This window comes from Candoia aspera, chromosome 1 (assembly GCF_035149785.1).
Source record: "Candoia aspera isolate rCanAsp1 chromosome 1, rCanAsp1.hap2, whole genome shotgun sequence".
NCBI classification, from domain to species: domain Eukaryota; kingdom Metazoa; phylum Chordata; class Lepidosauria; order Squamata; family Boidae; genus Candoia; species Candoia aspera.
The window spans coordinates 260,341,925-260,366,782 of NC_086153.1; the positions used below are offsets into that span (position 1 = coordinate 260,341,925).

Here is a 24,858-nt window from a genome sequence, read left to right on the forward strand (position 1 = left end):
CATACAACTCTTTTTGGACTTAGACCTTGGAATGTGTAACTATGATCTTGCCTCTTTCAATATCTAATCCAGATCGAGGAAAGGATTTACCACCCAGAAAGAATGAGTGGAAATGACTGAGGGAATCATACTGTATGTCTATGGATCATTAAATGCCTCCCCTCACGAAGTAATCAATTAGCACTGGAAAACTTGGCCCTTTTTAATGCATGTCTTCAAAATCTCTTAATCCTCTCCATATAAGTTCATAGTTACACAAATGGTTCATCAGAATACACCTAAAAGTTATCTCTCACAAGAGAATGAAAATGTTTCTGGGTAATAAACTACTATTTCCAGCCCTATATGGTACGAAAACACTGTTTCTATTCCTAGTTTTATAGTTAGAGTGAAATGGTAAATATGACAAGTTTTGTGTTTGTTTTAAAGAGAATAAAAATGTGACCAGAAAACTAGAACAGGGTTTCTGTATAAAGGGGAAAGATGGGGGTGGGGGGATTCAGAGAGACATAACCTTAAAATGTCACTAGCTTTTGCTTTCACTGAGCTGAGCAAGCACTTTCAAATCAAAAGAATAATTAACATTCTGTATAGGAAAATGAAGAGCACCATCAAATAATGAAGCTTTAACTTTACATTAATGCATGGTTTATGCTAACAGAACTCTTAAGATGACCCCGGACACTTTCTATTTGGACCTTTGGGAGTTTTGTTGCAAAGAAGGAAATTTAAGACCTGCCAACAATGACTTGAAAAGCAGCTTGTGAAGACCATCAACATTTGGTCTCTGCATTATTGTGAAAATAATTAAGGAATCCATTCATTCAACTTCATATGACTTTTTTTTCAGGCTTGCAGAGGAACATTGAAAAAGAAATAAAACAAAGAACAGGTTAGGGAACAAGTAGAAATGCAAGTGAGATCAGGCAAGTGCTGCTAGATCAGCTCATTAAAAAAAAAAGCATGAGGAGGACATGACCTGTACTTACAGTAATTTAATGTGTAAACCCTTCCTGGATTTAGTGTTATTAGCCTAAATAAGGACATGTGTACACCTCACCCTAAAATTTAATCATGCTTTTATATTGACTGATGGTTTCTCTTTGAAAACCTGCTGGTCCTGTCCTATCTTCTCTCCTCCTCTCTTTTTAAAGCATCAGATTGAGAAATCCTTTACCCAAACATTTTCACAAAGCAACCATGATTTGAACAGCTGATCAGATTGATTCTAGGATAGGCTTTTCCAACAGGGTGATAAGCCAATGGGGAGATTATGGGAGCTGTCCCTTAGTTACTCTAACATACTATACTTGCAGGGTGCCTTATGAGTGGAAAACTATTCTTAAACATAATTCCAGGTTACTGGCAGCTTTTTTTTGAAGTAAAAAGGAACAAATATCAATACAGCAATAAGTTAGTACATTTTCTCTAAGCTGATTTGAATCTTCCCATGACATGCTGACCTACAGTATATATCTGGTAAGAAGGGAATTTCCTTCCTTAAGTAGGTCTGGCAAAGAGGAAAGAATTTGAAAGATGTCACATACCTTGGGTTGCACCCTGCATGGTGAGTTCCATCTCCTTGCACTAAGGCAGACTTAATCCATATAGCTGCTCAACCTATTAACCCTAGCGTGGTTTTAGGGAGTCAAAGAGTTTTAAACATTAATTACAGGTGCTTTTCTGAAGCAAAATGCTCATTTTGAATGCCTTGAATTTTGCTTTGTTCCTCAGTATGACACTGCAAAATGTGGCATGCCTCTTAACATTAGAGGTATGGGAAGACAAGGATACTAAAGTATCAGTGCTTTTGACAGAAAATAAAGATAATGCTTAGAATTACTGTGTCAAGTCAATGTGATATGGTTGGTTTTACAAAAGAACATTGTAGAGAAAAAAGGGATTGCAAATAAGAGAAATGTCAGAATTGGGTTTTCCAGATCACAGAGACCAAACAGCGCTCTTCAACAAATGTGTGTGGGAATTAAACAGGGAAGGATCCTGGAAAGTCATGTCAAGTCTAGAACCATGTCCCTGTCTCTGGTAGTCCATGCTCCCAACCCCTCTGTGATGAGCACAACAAAGGGATTTCTTGGTGCCTATGGCTGAGTGTGTTTACATTCTTACAAGTAGGATACCTGGTAATGCTATTGATTATCCAACAAAACATGAATAACTGAGATGGGAAAATACTGTTTTTTTCTTTCAGAAATAACATAACAGGACTATCATGCTTGAGATATAGGGGAGTCTTCTCTTGTTTATCACTGTTACACCAAATCATGCCTTTGGTCCATCTGGCTCAGTACTCTCTAGGGACTCTATAAGAGTTTTCAACACAAATATTTCCTAGACCTATCTAGAGATGCCAGGGATCAAATCTGGGATCTTTTTTACATGCAACAAGGCACATCAGCATTGCTGAGTTACAGGCTTCCCCCTTCTGTACTGATAGTTCTGGTATATTCAGTCCAACTTGTTCAAATCAGGTTCCTGGCAATATGATTGCTTTTGTAAGCACAAGACTCACTGTAGTAAACATACTATTGGCACCAAAAGGCTAATATTTGTATATAATTGCCAGAAATCTGGGTATGAGTTAATAGTTTGTGTTTTGCTTCTGCTATAAATCCCCAGCAGAGGTGCCTAAGCAAAGGTGATTGGATATCTGGCCCAAGCAACTATATAAAAGGTGGTGGTGGTAGTTACACAAACAATTATTAATATCTGATCCCTTGTGCAAAAGCACAGCAGGAAAAAGGGGTGGGGAATTACAGCCTGCCAAATGGAAAGACACCAAAGTCATTAGTGAGAAAAAATATGGCCCAGCATCTGAGAGGGTGCTATAGCCAATAAAGAGTAAAAACAAATGTATAAAAGCTACATAAAACAGCTTTACCAGCTGCCTCTTTTCATGTGGAAATTTGCCTTGATGGGGTGTTTAATGTTTAAAAGGGAACCGAGTCACAGACAAACAAGATGAAAATGTGGAAATGTTGTAAAAGTGGCCCTGATGTGGCCATGAAAAACAAAAGGAAATTGTTTGTTTTTATTTTAACCCCTTTGTGTGTTCAGCCCCCACCCCCAAAGTGGAGCAACAGGAAAGGTCAAATCTGAAATGCCATCAATCAATTTGCTCAGTGGCACACTTCAAAACAAGTTTTGTTTCAATAGCTGACACCCCCCTTAAATGCAACAACAGGTAACAGTTATGCTAAGCATAGCTGGTTGCCACTATGTCTGAAGCTGTGTGTGTCACCCAGCCATGGGCCAAAGCAGTGGAAGGGAGCCAGTGAAAATGAATCTGTACTTATAATGAACTGGAAGGCACACCCTCCACCAAAGAGCCCCAGCTGATGTGTTGGAAAGTACCCTTGGAAACCAGGATTCTACCCAGCTTGAAAGTGATCTTTCATGTTAGTGCAAGCTAAGAAAGCAAGAGAAGAAACAAGAGAGGGCTTTGCAAGTCTGTCTGAAGGCATTAACCCAGAGAGGGCTTGGTCTTGACTCCCACAGTTTGTGAGACTCTCCACGCACAACTGTCCTGACTAGCCTCCATAGCACTGGATTAACATGTAATCCAAAAAGTGCTGGACCCCAACCCAGCAAGTAACTTACAAACCAAGTAAAGGCACAGCACACCTCCTGAATGGAGTGTGATAAGAGGACTTGCCTCATACAGATACCGCTGTGAAGGAGCTCTTCCCCCGTGGCCAGAGAGACTAGGAAGAAGCACCACTTGAGGAGAAGTGTTGTATACTATAAATACACAAACGTAAGATTAGAGGCAATTATTAGGACAGCAGTCAGCTTCCCCTGTCAATACATGAACAGATAAAATAGGCACCAAGAGTTCAGAGTCAGCTATGAGTAGGATTACTGGAGCAATAATACTTTGTACTTACATTATAACTTTCATCACATGGTATCAAAGCAGCGTTTGGAACACCCAGTGAAAGTATAATCCTTTGCACGTCAAATTAAGTTCAAAGAAAAACTACAGAAAACTACAGGATGAGTTAATTATTCATTAGACATATCCCAAATACAGCCCCAAAGCAAATGAAGTGCTGAGGAGACGGATAAGTTTGCAGCAAATGTTCTACCAAAAACATTCCATGATCCTCTTTATTTTTATTTTATTTAACAAATTTCGTCACCACCCATCTCCCCCAAAAGAGGGACTCTGGGCAGTTTATTCTTGCAGAATGCTCAGTATTTGAATATGTGAAATGTATGGTAAAGTATTTGGTATGTTTAGTTGTCGCTTAATACTGCATACCTGACATGCAATAGTGTTTCATATTTATATTAATTGTTTTCAATCAAACATGTATTATGTTCATCTGATTACATTTCTCTTTCATTGTTGCTACAAACATTTGAGATGGTAGAAATAGGAATGTTTTTATATCATTACCACAATTGAGAGAAAATGACTGGCCCAAGGTATCGTCCTTGCGAGGTAGTCCAGACAAGAAGTGCACCCAGAAGTACTAGCTCTAACTTTATTGTGAGGTTACAGTAACAGAATCTTGCAAGTGTGAAAGTACATCTCTCCCCCCTCGCCTTTACAGTCCAAGAAACGAGGGACGGTCCCTTCTGCGATGTGTGCCATGCCCCCATTCCTTCTGTGGAGTCAGCTGCCTCTTATCTGACCGTTGTCTAGTCTGTGGCTCTTCCTCCTGTCTCCCAAGGTCATTCCTACATACCACTACACAAGGTAATCAGTGAGATTCATAACTGAATTCATCTTCGTACCTAGGCCAAATTATTGCACAAGTCCACAACATAGTGTTTCACAGTAACATGCAGATATTTAAAATCTGACAGCTATGAGGAAGTACACAACAACATCTATAGATAACATGCAACGGCACACAGTACTTCAGAACTGATTTTCCAAACCTAATCCATATTCATTGTCTTCTAAAATGAAAACAAATAGTAAAGTTTGAAATGAATTTCATTGTACCAAGGTAACTCTTTCACACAACTAGTATGCACATTTCTATGTATGTGTGGACTGGATCCTCCCGTTTGCATGGCATCTGCATCCATATAAGAACATATCAGTCCATACTTTCTGGACTGGAGTAAGTAACTCTAACAAATTATATCTGCTTCAGCTTGGCACTCTCAACAAAATCTTATCATTAAAAGAAGGTAGCCTATATGAGATTTTATTTCCCAATCTGATGGCAGCCAAAAAAAAGCAAATCTCTTAAAGTTGGCATCATTGAAGTCATGGGCAGAGCATGTATAATTGAAGACAGACCTACAGCTGACCTTGACAGTAGGGAACCTCAGACATCTGAGCCTCAATTAGCTGCTTACATCTTAGGCTGTATCTTAAACACCCTGCAACAACAGCACTAATGAAAGAATAATATATGTAAGATCTTAGAAACTGCTGAGTGCAAAGCATGGGATTGGTACATCATCTCTAAGTGCCATAAATTAAAGATTGGAAACTGAAAAGCTCTTACACAACGCTTTCCTAACACACTACTATTCTTCAGCCAGGATATTTTTTGTTCAAGAGAAAGGATTTATTATCATAATGTCTTCTATGTGATTTTATAGTTACTGTCCCTGCAATCATATAGATATTTTACTTAAATGAAGAAAAAAAATACCCCAGACTCACAACACTGTGTGAAACAAAGCACTATCTTAGTTTTGTGAGACCAGGTAGAAAACTTCAAATGATGTATATGTTGGATTAGTCATTTATTGGAGGATCATTGTTAGGAGTCAGGCTGGTAACATACATCCCCTGCAGCCTGGCCCCAATACATACAATGGTTACAGTAAAAACTTCTCAGCATTTCCTCCTTCACATTCACCCTCTAGCAAGTTTCATTCATTAACAAATGTTGAGTTGAGCCCATCTGTAGTTGAGACACTGCCTATGCAAGGAAGTGATTCAGAGCAATTGCCTGCAGTTCCAAGGGTCCTCCAATCCCCTGGAGCAGATAGGGGGGTTTGGGGAAATTGTTGTCTGCTACTAAGAGAGGCCTCCATTGGCTCAAAGATTGGTCTACAAATGGAGTTATGCCAACTATAAACAGTCCATGATTTTTAAATGAATGTTGAATTTTGGCCCCTTCAACGTTTTCTGTGCAATACAGGTAACATTTTTCAAATTGCCATGGTTTAACAGTATCCACAGATAAAGATACATTTGTTTTTTTTTAATAAGAATTTTATTAGATTTCAGACAAAGATAAAAACTACAGAAAAACAAAAAGCTACAAAGAGGAAAAAAATAAAAGATTGTGGAAACACGAGAATTTTTTTAAAAAATTTACCAAAAGAGGTGACTTCTGACTTTTAACGGCAAGGATATACAACCATCTTCCGCAATCAATCCCTTACTCTATATTAAACCAAAATCACATTATTTCTATAAATCATTCCATTGGCACAATATAAAAATCACTAAATCCAATTGCTCCCTCCCCTTATATTAAAAGAGGTATGTGTGTGGGCCTCCTAATCAACTTCCTCCCTCAAGAATAACATTTATTTAATTATTTCCTTCCTACTACTAATCTATACATTCCTGTCTACTATAATAAAGATCAAACTAATATATATATATATATAAATTGTCTGCCATTGTAATTAATAATACAATTATAATAATCTTAATTGTATTAAACCCCAAAAAAGTATTTTAATACCATAATAATCTTAATCCAAATCATTAAAGATAAATGAATTCAACCAGACCATAAAAGCAATCTAAATAAATATTCTTACATTCTTACCCAACTTTAAAATAAACCAGAGCATTTACATATTGCCACAATGCACACAGAGCTTTTTTCATAAAGAAATCGAACAACCCATCTGCCCCCCTCAAAAACTCTGACCTCTCTTCAGAAAACCTCCCATACATAATAACCCCTCCTTTTCCATAGCGTTCCATCAAAAAGACAATTTCACTTGTGACTTACAACTTGATCTCTCCCTTAAATTTCTTCAACTCGACTGTCCAATCTTCATCCAGCATTTCATCAGAAGCCCCGATCTCACTGTTAGAAGAAACATTTCTATCGCCATTAAATTCTTCAATTTCATCCACGACATCCACAGACAGATGACACTTTTTAAACTTCAGGTTTTCCACAATATCCTGAATGCCTTGCATAACAGCTTGGCAGGAATCAGAAAACATCTGTTTAAAGTTTCGATGGAAGTCAGAAAAAGACCGATCAAAATCCTCCATGTCTCATGCAGCAGATTATGGTGCCCTCTAGGTACTTAACCAGCGAAAGTGGAAGATAATAGAAAAATTCTGGAATGTGTTTACACAGGTGAGAGTAAGATAACAGACAGTTCCCCAGGGAAAGTAGCAGCAGAAAGCTGAAAGTTCAAAACAGCAGATTCAACATGTAAGGAAATGCTGATACCTTTAAATTTAGTACAAAAATAATAACAGGGAGACGATTATGTACTCTCAACCCTCCTTAGTATTTGGATGGAAAGCAAAGTCCAAAAATTTTTCTAATTTTTTTTTTAATTAATCACAATAATAACGATAAGCACCAAGAGAACCAGTTTCTCCTTGCTATAGAAAACCTCTCTTAGGGTACGCATACTTAAAAGAAAAATAAATTGGGTGATTTAGAAGTGGGGTGGCCAGTCTTAGTGTCCCTTTAGGGCTACAGCGCAGCTTGGAAATGGTGACACCCCAGCCTCCCGGCTGCTCTTACCAGTTGAACGTGAACACTATTTGTGATCTTCTGGCTGCAAGCAGCCATCCAGAGGACAGATGGGGTGATTCCAGGTGTTTTCCTTTCTCTGGCAAAACACTCCTGGGCTTCACGAAAAACCTGCTTGAGCCCCCCAAAATTGCTGTGTTGTCAGTTCTGCCTGCAGAGCCCGCAAGCACAGCTGTTCAGACCACCATGTCCCCACCAGAAGTTCAGATAAAGATACATTTGTGAGCAAACCCCCTGAGGGCACAGCGAACTGGCCAGCTACCATTTGCCAGATCTCTCTGGTCAATATTACAACACTTCTGAATTGTTTGGGAGTCTGGCAGGCATTCCTTCCCTCCCTTCTAAAAGCTGAGTATCTAAGTACGTCCTTTGGGTATCCAGTTCATCTCCCACACACTCATAGGTGATAAAAATAAATTTAAAGCAGGAGCTCTGCTTTGTACCCTTTCCTGCCACCATACAGTACATCCAGAAGTAAGAAAAGAGAGTGGACAAGCTTCCAACAACATGCCAGCTGTTCTGTGGGGCATTTTTAGAGAATAAAATTGATAGAAGGGTGCTGCCTGGTACTTGGTTTGGAAGTCTGTCCCACCTGACCAGTTAACAGAAGGGTAAACCGAGGCAATAGTGAACATCCTGGGAACAATCTCATCAGTTTGCCTTCTGATAAATCAAATCAAATCAAGTTTATTACAGCCCTAAGGCCAGATCCAATCAAAATTTCTACTAATAGCAGTAATACACACACACACACACACACACACAGAAAAACAGTAAATATGATAAGATCTAAAAATAATTAAGAATGAAAATACTAAAATAAATCAAAATAAAATACTATTTTAAGAAATTCTAAACCTACAGTAAGTAACAGTGTGGCATATTGTACAGATGGTAGCACAAAACTGGCAACTTGTGAGATATTTTTGAGTCCTTGTCCAAAAGAAGTAGCATTAAATAGAAATCACACTCCCCACCTGGAAATTTCTTCAAAATCGAATATATAAGGATCTGTCTAGAGTCCTTATATAGGGAACAGTATAATAACATATGGCTTAGAGTTTCTGTTGAGCTATGACCACATGGACATAACCAAAGGTGCGTAGGAATACCCTTAAAACATCCAAAAAGGACTGCTGAGGGTAGAGCATCCAGCCTGGCTAAGGTGAAAGCCTTACGAAATTTTATAATTGTAATAGGAAGCTAGAACAAACCCTTCTGGAAGAAAATGATAGATACTGGGCCTTCTAATAAATGATTGTGATATACTGTACCTGGTTATGCCCATAATGGCAGCCATTTTATGAGAGGACCCATAAATATTCCAGATATGTTTATCACCTCCAAAAGTTTTGTGAACCCAAATACTAATCCATATTATAAACTTGGCTTACAGTTTTGTGCAAATGCATCCCTATTTTGAAGAATAAGGGAGACTGACTATGCCACTTAAGATTTCATGATATAACTAGGATTTGTTAATCAAGCCAGAATGGCTGAGTTCTCACATAATGCTAGTTCATAATCCATAAATTACAAACAATAATGTGATTTGTTTGGTTTTGGCTCAGTGTGATGAATCCACTTAGCCATTGCTATTGTCAACCATGGTTTACCTGACATGTAAACAATCCAACAAACAAAGATTAAAACAAACCTTTGTTTAGCATCATGGATGAATTCAACCTATACGATAAGAAAGTACTACACCAAAGCATCCCACTCAGTTTTTTGGAATATTTTCAAAATATCTTTGAAAGAAATTTCTTTTTTTTTAAAGCTTTTTTCCAAGAAAGCCATAAGGAAGGGGGTTGCCATACCTTCCATTATAAACCTATTATCCCTTCTTTAGGCAATTGCTAGCAGAAAGGAAGGTTCCTTTACAGCTGTCTTCTCTCCCTACCCCATCAGTATAAATAAATAAATACATACATACATACATACATCAGATTTAAGCCTGTCTAGTATTTGAGACTAGAGATACTGTACATACGTATCTCTAGTCCCAAATATTAGACAGGCTTAAATCTGCTTATTACTTGAATGGGAGATCATCAGAATATTTGAGGATTATACACTAGACTGGGGGGGAAAATCCCAGAAGAGCCTGGCTGAAGCCTCCTTTGGATTGAAATCCAATACATCAGGAAAGCACTGAACTAGAGAAGGCAGAGATACAGTTAACTTAGCACCAGGACTTGTTAGGTCTTGGCACCTGCTTTTCTTACCAGGGTCTAAGTAAGAACTGAGAAAAGTGCTAGGACACTCTAAAATATTTCACCAATCAATAAATATAAGCAACCTATACTCATTAGGTATCAACAGAATTAAATAAAGGTATCACTTGAGGACAGACATAAACCAAGCATCCATCCATCCATCCTTGTCCCTCACTCTTTCGAATAGGCATTGTTTAAAGTGTAGTGTAATTACACAGCTTTGCTGTGATTTGAATAAATGCCCATGCTTCCTGTCCCTTTAACAAATACAATATTAGCTGCTCCACAGCCTGGCAATGCCTGTCCGGGCTCTTTTTTCCCTTTTTCTTTTCAGAAAGAAAAGGCAATTATAAATGGAACATTAGTGTGAAGGAATACAAAGTGTGGAAAACAGGGCATCCTGTTCCTGAATTAACTGTGTAATACCTGAAACAATTTTTAGAATAATAGCAAAGTGTTAATTTCCATCACTGTTGATATGGTGATTCTAGGCTACTTGTAGTTAATTCATACATTACATTACTGGGGCAATTTCCAGAAGCAGAAGTGACCTTTTCCCACCATAACTAGCACTGAAAATTGAGCTTTATAGATATTGTTAAAGGAACAGGCAGCATATAAATACCGTAAATAAATAAATAAATGGGGTTCTTTTGAGTCTCATCACTGATAGATCCACAGAGGTCTGATTCTCGTTCTTGTGAATCAGAAATGCAAAAACTAGCAGGATTTCCCAGTCATGCCTTTAAGTTATGGCATGAGGCTGGCCCTATGGCAAGTCATATATCTGATTAACTAGAAGAAAAATATGACTGGTGCTGTCATTTTAATTTCAATGGAAAAAAAAGTAAATTTGGAGCTTTTGCCAACCAAGACAGAGTATGGCTTAGGATGGGAAGTTGCATTAATAAAATACTGTTAGAAATTATTGAAAGATAATTCAGTACAAAATATAGCCATCTGTGCTTCCATGAAGGCTTAATTTGTTGAACATATATGCCATGCTTGCCTTGAAAGCAAATACAACCCATGGTTTTACTGACAATATTAGATGTATTTTATGACTCAATTCAGAATGCAAACCTTTGATGCGAGGTGATACAAGTCTTTTCACCCGACATATCTGTGTTCATTTAAAGGGACCAGTAGTATTATGTCTACTAACCAGACTTCCACATGTTGATCCAAAGCTCTGAGCAAAAATAAGACACTATCTTATGTGCAATTGAGGATTCTACCTCATCCAGTGCTTCCAGTCACATGATGCAAACTCATACATGTATAATTTGTCTTTAGATCCTATTCCAAGAATACACCAAGGGAGGGTTATATGAGCCCCACTACCCAACATGTTTTTATTTATTTATATTGATAATTTTACGAAGAGAAATTGGAAGGAAGGAAGGAAGGAAGGAAGGAAGGAAGGAAGGAAGGAAGGAAGGAAGGAAGGAAGGTAGGTTGGTTATGGAATAGAATGACTTCCAATCTTCTCTTCAACAGATGATTACAATCTTATAATCCCTCCTCCCTCTTAGATGTTATACAAATTCCTTCAGCCCCTTACTTAATCTACATCTTTTTTAATCTTCAAACCCATAAATCATATCATTTTTTTCTTCTTTCAGCAAAAAGTACATACAGTATAAGTTTTCCAGGCTTTCAGAAAAGTTTTTTGTCTTTTCTTTGACCAAACAGATCAGCTTTGCGATCTCAGCAAATTCTGACATTTTCACAATCTGTTCCTCCACTGTAGGAATTTCATTGTTCTTCTATTGTTGAGCATACAGTAATCTTGCTGCAGTTACCATATACAGTTATCATATACAAAATCAATCTGCCATGAGTCTTTTCTAATTCATTGTCCATCAATCCTAATAGAAAGAGTTCTGATTACTTCACAATATTTATCTTTAAACTCCTTAAAATAATTATATGAATTTTGTATCCAAAATTTCTTAGCTTTCTCACAAGTCCACCATGCATGATAAAATCTCCCCTCATGTTTTTCACATTTCCAACAGTGGTTTGTACATTTCTGATAATTTCTCTGGTGTCATATACCAACTATACATTACTTTACAAAAGTTTTATCTTAAACTATGACACAACGTGAATTTAATACCTCCTACCCACATTCTCTCCCAAGTGTCCATCTGCATATTATACAGTATCCAAAATTAATAGCCCATTTTGTCATGCAATCTTTAACCTGTTCACTACCCAACATGTTGAGGCTCGGATGGAAGCTGCTTCTCAACCCATAGCTGTGACCCAGGCAAAAGGGGCTGAAATATTTTTTAAGTCCAGTACAACGAGATAACATTAGGAAATGGCTCAGGAAAACATTTCCCTAATTCATTGAACTATACAAAGGAGGTAAAGCACAATCAGACTTGCAACATTCTGTTATTATAGCCAATCTCAATAAAAGTAGTTTTATCCTTCCCAATTGAAACCTTACAATAAAGTTCATTTCCTGTTCTGGTCTGCCTAGCAGAGCTGACAAATCCCTATTTCTCTTAGAGAACAGGAGAGCAAGGCTAAGATATTTGCTTCTCCATAATAGTACCAGTACTGTGGAACAAGTACTCCCTGGAAATTAGTCTGGCCCCATTGCTGACTGCCTTCTTGATGCTGGTAAAGACAGAGGTCTTCTGGAGGGCCCTTAATTAAATGTTACTGTTGTGATGCTCCAGATTTATTAATAGCTTCAATGTTTTCTTAAGTGTCATTACTGTGGATATTTTAATTTCATTGATTTAATTAATTATTAATGTTGATTTCCTGTGGTCGTTTTAATAATGTGGCATTGTTAGGATTGGGACAAGGATCCACTGGGAGTCTTTGTGAAATATGGAGGTATACAAGACTGATAAATCAATACATCTTAGAAAGTGAAGAATAACTACTACACATATGTAATTGTCATTAGAGCACATAAAGAAAACTTCACTGTTCTGGAAGATAAGGGAACTATAGGCAACTATTTTCCTCTTTTTACCTTTCTCTGTTATCTAATGCATAATGAGTTTAAAATATAGATGTATGGATTATCCTACCTCTTATCAACTTGCCTGCTGCAACTACCATTTGCAAATTTCTTTCCTTGTATGTGATTTTAATAACATTTCTTCTGAAGAACAATTTGCCTAAACTATAATGTAGTTTAGCTAGTTTTGATTTAGTATGATATGTGAACCCAGCTTGAGTGGCTTATCAACCCTGGTTTACAACAAGGTTATGTTTAAACTTGGCCATTAAGATTTCATCGACAAATCATAATTAAAACATAATATGATTTACTTAATGGATGATCCCAAGCACAGTCTTATGTTTTAGGATTTACTCAATTAAATGGAAGACACTACTGGATTCAGTTCTTAGTTCCTAACTTCACCATCCTCTGAATCTCACACTCAAGGAGAAAGGATCAAGGCTATGATAATAAAATGCTCCAAGTACAGCCTTGAAGAACCCATTCAGTTTTCACTGATTTTCTGCTGCACTTTTCTGATTCACTCAATGCCTTATCTTTTGAAATTAAATTGGCCTTTGATTTGCTTGTTTTAATTATACACAGTTACTGCTGCAAGTAGGATTAATCAGTTTTTACATATCTCACTCTTCTGCCCTTTAACTATACAATAGATAGAGCAGATGAGTGCAGTTGGGATTGTTGCTGCTTGTACCAGCCTCCCTGTTATGCAGCAACATCACTGCCTCAATCCCACTGCCCCAAGGCTGATAGTTCCTGTACTTGCCCACAAACAGCATTGAGTCAAGACAGCTCAGGGGTTCATGGCCACCATGGACCTGACCCAGATCATAGAAGGCTTGACACATATCGGAGATTACATCTTAGATTAGGTTTCTGTCTTGGGACAGTTAAGTATGAACTGAGGGTGGAGGGCATTATTATCAGTCCTTTGTCATGGTTGTATGCCTCTCTGACTCTTGCTGTCATCCCCATCCCCACATAGAGGTAGAACCTGGAGAGGTTTCAGAGGGAGCTTAGGACTTTTCCTAAGGACATGGTGGGCTATTCATCTGAGGCCTTAGTCTCTGCCTGGAAGGAGCAGGTGATGAGAAAGCTTAGATTGGATTTATCCTAAGCTTCTTGCTGTCTGAGTGTGTGTATATATATATATATAGCATATGATGAGTACATGACAAGAGAAAAGGCAAATATATACACACAGTCCACACGATTATATACAAAACTTCTGCAGGGATACAGTAGTAGCCTCATAACTGGATGTCCAGTTCAGCTATCCAGGTGATTGCTTCTGGTGTTGCTTCGTGCAGGTCTTCTAAGGAGACAGGGAATGCACATTGTGGGCAGTCTTGCACGATATGTTTAATAGTTTGCATATTGGCACCACAGTCACAACAAGGAGAATCTTTCCAGCCCCAATGATACAGAGCAGAGGCATTCCTTCCAGTATCACATCTGATTCTATTCAATTTCGTCCAGACAGAGCAACGCAGGTTAAAGTCAGGAGGTTTGGAAGAGGGATCACTAATGACCAAGCCACGATGTGACAGCTTCGTGTCTGAGGGACTATTTGTCTCCCATATTATCTGTCCATCCCCTATGATCCAACAGAGCCCTCTTGCTTTGGGTTCATCTAGCAGGACCTAGCAAGTGAGCCTTCTCTATTGCTGCACCTGCCCTCTGGAAGAGCTTTCCCCCAGACATTTGTACAAATGAGCCTTAAAAATCTGGCTGTTCCCTCAGGCCCTGGGTTAGTGTGTGGTCAGGCCACTTCAAGTTGAGAGACGGAGTGGGCGTTCGTTTTGATCTGCTCCATCCAGACAGCTGCTATTCTTACATGAAACTGTTTTCTATCTATTTTTAATTGTGAAGAGTCTTTCTGGAGCCAGGCAGCCTAGAAGTTTGACAAATGAATGAATAAATAAAGTTTATTTACCATAATTTTTGCCAAGGGTAAAGGATTCAGAGTACATGGCTGCTTTGCCAGAAGAAACTGACAGGCTTCCAGCTGTGCAGTTGAAAGCTTAATTTGCAGAATGAGATGGATGGAATTCTCATGTTAGGTTAAAAAGCCAAGTTGTAGAGTAAGCTGGCTTTCTGAGCCTCATGCTTTCATAGCATGTATGTAAGAAAAGGAAACAGCAAATGCTGTAGAATGGAAGCGGAGTATAGATAATCTCTGCAACCAACAATCAAAACGCTATGCAGCATGAACATGAAGTGCCTACAGAGAGATCTTCTTGTATATTTAAGCATCTTAAAGGGGATAACGAAGATTTCAGAACAGATAAAACTGAATTAAGTTGATTCAGGAAAACATGTAGGTACTAATGGAAATTAAATGCATAGATATGAATCTGGAGATTCACCTCTACTAATAAACATAACTAGCCTCCACCAAAAAAAAAAAAAGGCAAGTACAAACTAGCAAAGACCATGGAGATAGTTACATAGATACACTTGTGATATAAATAGGATTAAGTAAAGTATAACCATGATGATTGATAATTTGCATTATAAGAATTAGCATATATTATTATTATTAAGATTAAACTGATGGAGTTATGAAATTTTTCCACTTCTCAATATACAGTGGTGCTTAAAAGTATTGTGAACCCTTTTGAATTTTCAGTATTTCTGCATAAATAAGACCTAAAACTTGATCTGTTTTCCCCACAAGTCCTAGAATTAGATAAAGAGAACCCAGTTAAATAAATGAGTCAAAAGCATTATACTTGTCATTTATTTACTGAAGAAAATGATCCAAAGCTACATATTTGATCCAGATAAAGTATATCTGGCCTATATTTTAACAACTACTTCAACAGGGAATTTTACAGAATTCTGAAAGGGAATGTAACCACTCTAAAACTGCATTCTTATGCCTCTTGAAAAGTCCTTTTTTAGGTAGGTGAGAATGCTAATAACATTCAGTGACGATCAGTGAGGCAGAACTCACTGTCAGACAGTACAGGCTAGCAATGAAGAGGGGGGAATCCCTGCCTTTAACATTTGGTGCCTGGAGCAGCGGTGGAGGAGGGGCAGGGGGGTTGCCCCCACCCCCACCATGCAAGTTCAAGACTGCTGAATGGATAGTTCTTCCAGACAATGGGCAGAGACTAATGTAATTAGGTGAGCTGGCCCATTGATTCAGCAACTTTGTGCTTGTACAAAGCTGATTGTGGCTCTGCCCACTGCTGCCTATTGAGGCTAAAAGCTAAGAGTGAGAAAGGCCCTGCTAATTCTAGGACTATGCAGAGACTGTCTCTCTCTGGCCATCTCTCTTAATGTGACATTTTGCAGCAAAAGCAAAATGCAGAGGCACTTCACTACAAAACAAGTTATGCCTTTGGGCTGTCTGCTTTGTAGCCAAAGGTATAAATAAATCTCAAAGTCATCCTTTCTTCTGAAATGCAGACAAAAGATATTTTACAGATGTATATGCACTGTAAAGAATTAAGCATCTTTCTTGACCCTTTTTTTATGGAAAGTCACCCACGTCCACTAATAGTGAATCTGTGTTTGCCATGTAACACATTGTCCCTTCTTCTCACATAATATGCACATACACACACTTCTCTCTATCTCTCTCTACAATAGTCAGGTTCAGCATTTTTATGAACATCGTAATTAAATAATAATGATAGACAACCATAAATTACATGAGGAAAAGTACTCAAAAGTCCTGTCCAAATTTAATCATATTACATACAGTTGGTTTGTGCCCAATGACTCTATCACCCTTAATTATATTTCTGTGGCTACAATATATTTTTTACATTTCTGCAGATTTAAATAAAAACTCTCCAGGAAGGCTACTTAAGTGAATGTATGCTAGAAACATCTGAGAAAACAGGTCTATAAATACTGATTCCTCAGATGAGTCACTGCATGATGGGCAAAAATTCATTTTTTTATGAAATGCAAAAATTGGAAATGCCACAGGAAGAAAAAGGGAGTCAGTTTGGTATAGTGGTTAAAGCTACTGGGCTATAAACCAGGAGACTTTGAGTTCTAGTCCTGCCTTAGGCATGAAAACAGCTGGATGATTTCAGTTATTCTCTCCCAGCAAGAAGGAGGAGGCAATGGCAAACCACTTCCAAAAAAGGTTGCCAAGAAAATTTCATGGACTTGTCCAAGCAAAGTCAGGAGGTCAAGAGTGATTCAAAGGCACAAAAAACAAAACAAAAACATTAGGGAAATAAGTTGAGGATTGATGCTAAAAGATATTAAAGATGATATGACCAATAGCTAGGGAAAAAAAGTAAAACTTGACGTGTAGTTTGAGGATCTCCTCAAATTCTGAGCTCATGAGGATCCTTCTCTAGAAAAGTGAGACATCACAGAAGTGTTTATTCTGATTCTTGTCCTCTTAGTAAATAATGTACATTCACATTGAGGTTATACTGAAACTTAGAAGAGCATTTTCATTTAATCCATTGCTAACTTGTTTTAAGTGTCCTTAGAACCCTTTGACTGAGCCACTGACAAACATAGGCATCATGAAACTACAATAAGCCAGGATTGCCAACTTAACACTTGCTGGGAATCCTGGGTTTGTCCTGCATCATCAGTGGCCCTGATCAGAAATGTTTCTGAGCAATACAGCTTATTTAAAATTTGTCCACTTGAATGATAATTCCATACCTTTATTGGGAAATAATCTACTTCATGCAAAAAATATTGGCATACGGTTTGTTTCTGATTAGGTAGATGAAGCAGGAATAAAATTTGGAGTGACTGGGAACCACAAAGCTGAAAATCAAGGTTAGGTCTGAAACCCAGTAAAAAACCAAGATAGGATCTGAAGTCAAGGCTGAAGTCATCAAGAAAATGGCCTGCTATATCAGTCAGAAATAAAAAATGATTAGATGAAGCCAAAGTTTATTCCCTTACACTAATTATTGATGACCACACAGGTTTTTATATAGCAGACCAGGAATCACTCATGGCTATATCATTACTTCCTAGAGAACATGGTCGTCCTTAAGGTAAAGTGGTATAAGCGCACCTGTTGTTGTTTCACAATATTATGAAAGACTACTTGGATATTCAGTCTTCATGCAGAATAAGGAGGACCAGCCTTAAATAACATCTACTATTATTCACTGCAGCAATCTTTGTTGGAAGTTTTACAAGCCAGATAAATCATCTCCAAAATGTACTGCTGTAAATTATACACAAGAAGAGATGTGGGTGACTCAGCCTAATAAATTAATCCAGAAATGGCTATCCAGACCTGTCACCTGACCCAAGAACAACTTACCAATTCCCGTCTCATACTTGTGAATCATCACTCTGAGTCCATGCTTTTTTCTTTTAATCAGCTCTCTTATGAAATGTAGATGTTGCAACTCCCTAAAGTAGGGACAGTAATTTAGAACTTTTGGTGATTTTTCTGGAAATCACTTAAATGAGATACAGATTTTCAGGATTAATCACGTCAGGCAGAGGAACAATTTCCTCTGAATATTTCCTAAAAGACCATATAAGAAGCAAGTAAGCAAACGAAGTGGTAAGGCTTCATATCAGCCACTGGCTATGATGAGTATTCTAGGTAGGCTGCATTTGCTTCCTTGAATGCTGTAGGGAAAGTGAGGCATTCATTTATAAGTAAACTATTTAATTATGTCTTTATTCATATGTTGCTTGTACTGCAGTAATTTTGTTTTTTTTAATAACATAAATTTAAAAAGATAAATAAAACTACAGTACAGCTTTTATTTTAAAAGTTCACCATCATAAAAGGGAGGTGTTACAAACCAAACTTAACATCTCTCCGGAAGACCCCCTTCATCCAATGATTCCCCAGTAAAAGATAATTCTTATAGGCTGCCCCACAGTCTGTTCATCAAGGGAGCTCTTAGCCCTTCTATTCAAGACTTCTTCCTTCCTTCTAGCTGTAGAAAAAGAGAAAGGAAGGTATTTTGGAACTTCCTATTCAAAGGCCAGAATGATAGAACATAACAAACCTTGCGCCAATCCTCAAACACAGTGGATATTATGTAACTTGGGCAGTTTTACAGATGGGGAAGGTTTTCCAGATAAATTTCCTTATAAAATCAATGAAACAAATCTATAAATACAACAAAGAGTTTATTAGTGAAAGGGAAACAAGGGAGGGCAACAATAATGCACAGGGTTCAAATAAATCAATACAGGCTGGTTAGCGATAGCTAAGAATCAACAATGACTTGATGGAACATCATCATCATCACAGGCCAACTAAAATTGGCCTGTGACCACCTTAAATAAGCTCCTGGATTTCAGTCCATGTTCATTGCAGAGATGATGGTTGGAGAGAGGTCTTTGAGGCTTTGTGCTGTTCATAAGCAGGCTTTCCTTCTTACTTCTCTCCCTTGTTCTCTGACATGTCTCCCTAGTTGAAGGTCTGTCTCTTTAGGAAACAGATTGCTGCTTTGCCGAGAAGGACAATGCCCCATTGGTGATGTTCTGGGTCTAGTCAGCAGATCAGAAATTATCTAGAGGCTAAAACTACCTTCCAAACAACTCTTGATGAAATTATAAGGGAGGAGTCTGGGTCTCACCAGTTCTTTCTTTGTATAAATGGGATTATATGGAAGTGACTTTACAGGGAAATTTAAACAGAATTCCATCTATTCAGACCTCTAGGATGCACTAAAGAGAGATTTTGTCACATAAAATTATGCTGAAGGTTAGATAATGTTTTTGTAGCACAGGTGACAGCACCCTTAAGAGAAGTCAAATTTGGTACTAACAAAGATATATTTTGTCCCAAAATATGGAAATACCAAATTTCTGTTCTGCCTTTTTGTAGCAGTGGAGTACAACAGGCAGGTAGACTTCAGATGAAGAAGTCAAGTTGTTTGAAAGGCTGAAGGGATTGGCTGCTTATGAGAAAGGAACATTAGTTCCATTCTGGTTTTTCTTTACGTTAGGATTGATTGCTTTTAATCGGTATATGCTTTTACTTTTATTTTAATGCATTTTATTTGTTTTCATTTTGCTGACATCAGAATGAGAGGTGGAAATACGATCTATTTTTGTGATCTGTGGGGAAATAAGCAGCACCGCTGAATGACACTGGCAAAATAGCTACTGCTTAATTGAAATGATGTTGTTAGAAATCATAAATCACTGTCACTTAATTGAGCATGATATTTACACTAGGTGTTATTTACTCATTGCCAAAGAGAAACTGAAGACAAACATCAGTCAACATAAAATTAGCATATGTCTGTATCACCTTCAGAAGTAACAACTAATTTGAACACCAATACACTTGTATCTAAGCACAGGAGTCCTATGTAGCTGTGCAGTCTGCAGCTCAGTTCTAACTATTGACAAGAACTCCCCTCCCAAGAACTGGAGAGCCTTCAAACAGGGCCACTTAGCGTTATTCAAAATCTGTGAAAACCAATGTTACAAGCCAATCGCAAAGGCAGAGCATCACAAACAATAATAAAACGACACACATGAAATTAATTCCCACAAATTCACAGTATTTTTTCACCTAATTTTTGCAGTAGTTTTTGCCTACACTTCAGCAAATTTGCTTGCAACATATTCATCAGGCAGAATATATAAATAATCAGTAGACTCTCAACAATTATAGCCAAATGGATGAATTAATTTTACAACCCAGATCAATAAGTAGCAACTCAGTACTGATTCCCAAACTACAATACAAAAATGTCCTCTTTATCTGTTTTCCCTTGTTGAATTGTGTGATGGTTAGAAAACCCTATTACCACTGTATTACTTGTAGTAGTACCTGGAACAGATCTAATTTTTAGATAGAGAATGTCTGAACATGGATAATACAGAATGTCTCAATATGGATAACGCAGTTTAATGGACTCTCTTGCTACAGGACACCAATAAATGGGATTAAACAAGCCACAACTTTATTGGAAAAACAGCATACATTCAGCAGCTAATAGAAGTGTTGATCAGATAATCTAACCAACTATGAGATGCTCAGGGATATTAGGTATCCCATGATGGCTTCTTTCTGCTAACTCAGTCTCTGTGTGAAGAGAGATAATCCATCTCTCTTGAGGAATGAGGCAGGGACTATTAAATAACATAATTCTGAGACTGCATAATCAGCGGTCTGGGTTTATGAGAGTTGTACAGCATCTTTATCACACTCTTCTGATGTAAATGTACTAAACATAACTTCTAGAAATCATAATTTCATGAAAATAATCATGTTTATTTTATATCCAAGTGCAGCACGTCTCCACAACCTGAGAGAGGAGCATAAACAAGCATTGTGAATATTGCCTGTGAGATGAGATGTAACAACCGGCTATTTGCCTGTGTTCTGTGCAGTCTGAGCCACACTGTAAATTCTGTGTTAGATTTCTAGGCACCAAGCATAGCAGACACCAGTGTTTTACCAAAACACCTTAGGCATTTTTTTGACCAGCATTTTTTAATGTCATGCTCTTTCTTGGTTCACTTGAACTTGGCTGAATCTTCCCGGTAACTCACTATGGCACAGCTAGTAACAAATCCCTATTGTACACCAGAACTGACGCTTTCTGATAGGTAAGGCTGCAGCCCAAATGTTATACAGCTAGTCCCTGCTTAACAACCATTTCTTTAGTGACCGTTCAGATTTACAACAATGTTGGAAAAAAACAACTTACGACCAGTACTCGCACTTACGACCGTCGCAGCATCCCCACGGTCATGTAATCATGATTTGGGCACTTGGCAACCAGTTCGCATTTACAACTGTCACAGCATCCCATGGTCATGTGATCATCACTTTCATCTTTCCCAACTGGCTTCCAGCAAGCAAAATCAATGGGGAACTGCGTGATTCACCTAAACGACGTGATTTGCTTAATGGCCGCCGCAAAAACAGTTGTAAAATCAGGTCAGGTTTGCTTAATGACCACTTCGCCTAGCAACCAAAATTCTGGTCGCAGTTGTGGTTGTTATGTGAGGACTACCTGTATCCTCTTCAATTTAAATTTGGTGCCTTGGCCTCCCACCCTTTCTGCCACTTAATGGGAACCCTGCTTTATGCTTCCTGTGCTCTTTCACAGAATCATAGAATTGTGAAATTGGAAGGAACTGCAAAGATCATCAAGCCCAACCCTCTGCAGTGTGCAGGAAAACCAATTAAACCATCCTTGAGAGGTGTCCAACTTCTTCTCCAGAGATGGAGAACTCACAACCTCCAAAGGACAGACTGTTCTACTGTCATACAGATATTCCAGTCAGGATTTGTTTCTTTATATTTAAATGAAATCAGGGTGGCTGCAACTTATGCCCATTATTTCTGACCCAGCTTCTGTGGCAATGGAAAATAATTCATGACCATCTTCCATACAGCATCTTTTCTTTGCTAGCTGATAATTGGTTATTGATATTTTAGGGATTTCCTGGGAAACTTTACCTCCCATCGCACCTCCAAATCTTATGTGGTACCATTATCTGTTAGGCAAAATACTCTGTCTCTGATAAACCAGATTAAGCAAATGCAACCAAAACATGCAGCAAGCAAAGACAATGTGAAATGTGAACCCATGAATTTTTCTAACCATTTAGCAAAAAGGTTATTCAAACCTTGCAAATGTGTACTAAGTACAAATATATTAATGGATGTATGTGTGTTTTGTTGCTATTCTGAAATCTGAAATACTGGGGGGGAAAAAACAGTGGCAGTTTCTTTCTTTCCCTTTTCACATGATTCATCCTTTTTTTCTGTGATAAACACAACACAGGTCCTGTGGAAACTGACTCATCAAATGAACCTGGAAGCACAGGTGTGAGGGAGAGGGAGGGAAGAATGAATAGATGAAACGCTGAGAGAATGAAGTTTTTGGAGACAACACGAGAGAAAGACCACCTTCAGAAAGAGAGAATTTTTTTGAAATCTCCAAATCTGGGAAATGGGATGGTTTCTTAGGAGAAATCTGATTTTCTCCCACCAGGAAAGACAAGGGGAAAAGACACAAAGATGCATAATGGACAATATTGCCAACATCAAAAGAATTCATACATTTTGGGTAAACAAAGCTTTCTGATGGAATGGAAGAGCAGTTGTCCAGAAGACCTCAGTGACTCCTAACAACCAAACAGAGCAGAAATTGAGCTATCCTGAATTATGTCTTAAGGAAGAACAAGTATACTGAATTAGACCATATAAGTGTTTCTCAATCTTGGCAACTTTAAGCTGTGTGGCCTTCAACTCCCAGAATGCACTGGCTGGGGAATTCTGGGAGTTGAAGGCCACACAGCTTATAGTTGCCAAGGTTGAGAAACACTGGACCGTATTGTTCTTATACCCCAGGGTTACCATTTCAGACTAGGAATAGCTCTTCAGAATCTCAGACAGAAATATCATTTCCACAGTCCTTCCACCTGAATTGTTTCTTTGTAAAAAAAAAACCTTGCACATTACATGGATCTGGTAGTTTTCATGGATACTTTGCACCAAACATATGGAAATAACTAACACCCAATTTCCCAGTGCTCTTCTCAACAGAGATCTTCATTCACAACATGCAGCATTTTTATCATTTATATTTTTTTCTGCTATTTCCTTTTTTATATATTGTATTTGTTGAAAGCTGTGAATAAAGAAAGCAAAGACCCAGCAAATGCTGTTTAATCCCCCTCTTTGCTTTGGAACAAATAAACTGCAGACTAACCAGTATGCATCTTTCAGGACTCGGTTGTCTACTCCAGTGAGCTCTCCACTGATTTACTGACCTGTATCCTAATGACAATCTGCCTTAATTCACATTTTCAGAGAATCTACTTGATTGACAAGCGAGACATCTGTCTTGGAGCTGAAGAATGATCACATCCCACTATCCGTATCCTTGAGTTATAGGTGAAGACACAGGAAGACCCTCATGGATTGCCATTAATGTCAAATTGGCCCAATGGCTGCCCTGATTTGTAACCTAGCATAGAATATTGATGCCTTTCCCTTCATCTTAATAAACATACCAGAAAAATCTATGGCAAGTAGAGCATTGAATGTGTGTCCATGTACTGAACACTGAATGAACAGGCCTCTTGGAATTACAGCCTGTACCTATATATTGCTTATTTTTCAATCTAATGAGCAAAAGATCATTTTCTTACAAATCCAACTCAAATTCTATTTTCATTAGAAACAAGTAAGACCTGCAACCATATTTTGGCCAACATTCTAACCCATCAAAGGGATGTTTGGAAAGGAATTTCTTTATTTCTTTATTGCTTGATTTATTGATTGGTGCATTTAAAAATCTTAAGCCTAATAATAATTTCCTACTGTGTGTGGACAGTGCCAGGTTGGAAATGTAAGGCCTTATTTAAAAAAAAAAAAGATAAGGGATGGTTTGGGATGAATCTATTGTATGTACTGTATATTCCCCAGGTGTAAAGAATGTGGTTATGCATTACATGTATTGCATAAAAGCTGTTCTCCAAAAAGGACCTTGAATGCTTAGAAGTTATAGAAAGGCTAACCAGCAGTTGTTCTACAGTTTATTTTCACAGTCAAGTCTGTTGAGAGACGGTTAGGCCTAATTTTCTAAAAATAATAAACAAAACAATCCCAAATATTCCTTGTTCATCTTTTCTTTTCCTTTGCCCTTGATACTACCACAGTGCCATGTCAAAAACCACTTATAAAACTCTCTGGGGCTAATGGGGTCAGGTCTGATTATTATCTGGATGGGAAACTACGGGGAAATCTAAGGATAGTAGAATAGACTGAGCAGTGGGATATACTTCCCACTTCTCAGTGGGGTAATAGAAATTTGAATATTAAATAAATAAATAAATAAATACAGATGAAGATACACACACACACACACACATCAATGGCAAATCTCTTTGGTATGATGATAGCAGTTTAGTATCAAATTAGTTAAAAGAACAGCTTACAATAAAAAAAAAGTATGACTCCTCA

General features: G+C 37.9%; 1 long non-coding RNA gene across 1 annotated transcript; it reads left to right on the forward strand.

Moving 5' to 3' along the window:
- The first annotated feature begins 1,475 nt into the window (after positions 1-1,475).
- On the forward strand, positions 1,476-23,941 carry LOC134487651 (uncharacterized). The gene is made up of 3 exons (XR_010066877.1): positions 1,476-1,567; positions 4,578-4,723; positions 23,704-23,941. It is a non-coding gene; the product is annotated as an uncharacterized LOC134487651 (long non-coding RNA).
- Positions 23,942-24,858: the final 917 nt, after the last annotated feature.